The sequence below is a fragment of the Etheostoma spectabile genome, chromosome 8 (assembly GCF_008692095.1).
Source record: "Etheostoma spectabile isolate EspeVRDwgs_2016 chromosome 8, UIUC_Espe_1.0, whole genome shotgun sequence".
NCBI classification, from domain to species: domain Eukaryota; kingdom Metazoa; phylum Chordata; class Actinopteri; order Perciformes; family Percidae; genus Etheostoma; species Etheostoma spectabile.
In genome coordinates this window covers 1,109,661-1,112,663 of record NC_045740.1, presented here as the reverse complement: position 1 = coordinate 1,112,663, position 3,003 = coordinate 1,109,661, and the positions used below count along the sequence as shown (strand labels likewise).

General features: G+C 40.5%; 1 protein-coding gene across 1 annotated transcript in view; it reads left to right on the top strand.

Moving 5' to 3' along the window:
- Window positions 1-2,366: 2,366 nt before the first annotated feature.
- Window positions 2,367-3,003, top strand: part of steep1 (STING1 ER exit protein 1) — a 4,445-nt gene continuing 3,808 nt past the window's right edge. Inside the window, exon 1 of the mRNA XM_032522804.1 lies at window positions 2,367-2,381. The gene's annotated coding sequence lies outside the window, so the exon portion shown is untranslated. The remainder of the gene's footprint in view (window positions 2,382-3,003) is intronic.

The window sequence follows — 3,003 nt, the reverse complement described above, 5'->3', positions numbered from 1 at the left end:
TTAAGTGATAGTTGGCTTGGTAGCATTATTAGACAAGACACGTGTAATTAAATGCAACTTTCACTACATGGACCAACTTACTGACAGTAAGCTAGCTGTTAGCCGTTGAGCTTTAGCCACGTTAGCTATAAGTAACGTTACGTTAACGGTCAAATACGAACGGAACCACAGCCGGAAATAACGTTTTAGCTTCGGGTACAAATGATAAAAATATACATTTGTTCATTTGTGTCTGTCAGTCGTTTACAATAGCTTTAAACAACAAACTCCTTGTGTAGAGTGATATGCTAACAGACTGTTGAGGGTTATGCAAACCGCATTAATGAAATATAGCATCCGGCTAATCTTTTACAAAAAAAACATCTTCCGTGTAACATCTTTGTAGTGAAAACTAAATATACTACATTTAAATTGATTTAAAATTTGACTGACGATTTGTATGTGTATTCTCTTTTGTTTGTGGGTTAGTTTATATTAGGCCATATAGGATTTTTTAAATAATATGGTTATCATCAGAACCACTGTAACGCTATTTAAAAAAAGAAAAATCAAATTGTATTTACTCCTTAAATAATTAATTTATTTTACATCTTCCAGCTAAGACATGCGCCCCTTCAGTATTAATTGTTTTATTTTTGAAATATTCTTTCTTGTGTTTCCTGTATCATCAAGTCTTATAATACTTTTTTATGACCAGATAATAGTCACATAAACTATTTCCTTTTTTATAATTTTCCAAGAGTATATGGCTGCAGCCTGCAGCATCCCATCTCGTCCGTCCCGTCTCATCCGGTCCCGTCTCATACGGAGGTGTGTCCAACGGTAAATCCAGAGGGTCAAAAATGCGAAATCGCGAATAATTTTCCAGATGGATGGTTCTGTTGACAAGATAAATGCAGACTATCGTCTGGAATAAAATAAACCTGCGTCAACTTCATGCTAATGAATAAAATACTTTTAATATTTGTTTTAACGTTTTATTTTAAAAAAAAAAAACACCAAGAGAGATCTAGAGAGACTTGCACTACAGGGTCGCAGGTCGGACTCGAACTAGAGACCGCTGCATCGAGTAGCTAACATCTAATTATGGGCACCCGCTCTACACACTGAGCTATCGGGAAATACTGAAAAAGAAAAGAAAACACTAAATATTTAATTATTTTATTATTTGTGTGATTGCCGTTACTGTTAAATTAAAAAACAAAAAAATATGAAAGTATTTTTTCATGCATGATTGCCGTTACTGTTTAGATAACGGCAATTTAAAAAAAAATGTACATAAGATAAATGCAGACTATCATACTGATGAATAAAACACCTTAAATACGTGTTCGTCTATAAAAAAATGCAGATGATAGGCAAACTAAAAAATCCTTCTATAGCTGCAACTTTGATTTAAGTTAGGTTTGGTTTTAATTTCTTTCCCCCTTTCATACAATACAACACAAAATACGATAGAACCGTGTGGAAGAAAATACAATCGCATCCTGGCCCAAGACGGGGCAGCAGAGAACGCAGGTCGAATACAGGACGGGTCCCAGAGACCCGAAGGCCGATGCCGCGGTAGTAGAAAACTACAAACGCATTCTGCCCGGGTCCCGAGGACCCGACCGCATTCTGCCCCGGGTCCCAGAGACCGACAGCATTCTGCCCCGGTCCCAGAGACCCGAACGCATTCGCCCCGGGGCCCAGAGACCGACCGCATGCCCCGGGTCCCAGAGACCGACAGCCGAGGGCAGCGACTGTAGCCTAGGCTACAGTCGAATGCTCTGCCATGCTGATAAGCAGTTATTTGCAGCAATGTCCCAGTGAAGTGTGAAAACAATATAGAATATACAATTAAAAAGTCTTGGAAAGAGTGTAACATGTTTATTTTCGTAGTCTTGTTGTTGTGTGTGCAGATCGTGGATTGTTATCCCTCCTCAGGAGATCCTGCCGTTAGTCGCAGAATCGGCTGCGTCGCTGATGCAGGTTCATCAGATGTAGCCACGTTAATATGGAACAACACAAGCATAACATTCAGAAATGAGCAAAATATGTATGGCAAAATGGTTACTTTAAAGTTTTTTAACGTTTTTCATGATTGCAACAAATGTGGTCACGAATTACCCGTGACCCATCTGGAAAATTATTCGCATATCGTAATTTTGACCCTCTGGTTTTAACCGTTGGACACACCTCGCTAGGAGCCGGGACGGATGAGACGGGACGGACGAGATGGGATGCTCCAGGCTGCAGCCATACCCGTCTCTAATTTTCTAAAAGAATTAAGATTTCAAAATCATGACCCAATCCCTAACGCAAACCTTAGCACGCTGACAAACTACATGTCAACATATTACAGACCTAAAAACAATTCAGGGTTGTTTTTTTTAACCTGGGTGTACGTACACGGACCCAGCAGGGCCGCGGTTGTCAGGGTGAAGCCCTGAAAGAAATCCAGTCTGGCACGTTGATCTTGATTCGTAGTACAATTCTCTTAACAGTGCCGGGCGCAAAAAAGGCATGAAGAGGGTGCAATGCTGCCTTCAGGCTCCCACCACAAGCTCCTACATCCGAGAGCTGTGAAGGTAAAAAGGCACCCAACTGTGAAAAAGTGTGCTAGCTAAACGTAACAAGCGTACATAACGCCACACGTAGAAGCAATCCGCATACAAGTAACGTTAGCCTTTTTTTTTTGCTGAAGTGAGTGTGCTTATAATCTCTAGAGGATCTAAAACAACAGGAAGTAGCCTAACGTTACCCAGTCTATTCCCTTTATTCATTATCAGCGTAAAACTGTTAAAATGCTTATTTACAGAAACGTCGCGGACCATTTTGTAGGCTATGAACTCTAGAGCGTCGTGGAAAAAAAATAAGTTATGTGCACTCGATTTGTGAAAAAGATATTTCACACCGTACGTAAAGGCAGCATGTTACAATAGTCTATTTACTGCATGGATGTATTGTGGTTTGTTCACGAGTGTTTGGTGAAGTGGCCGGGTGCAGAGCAGTGGGGGGGGG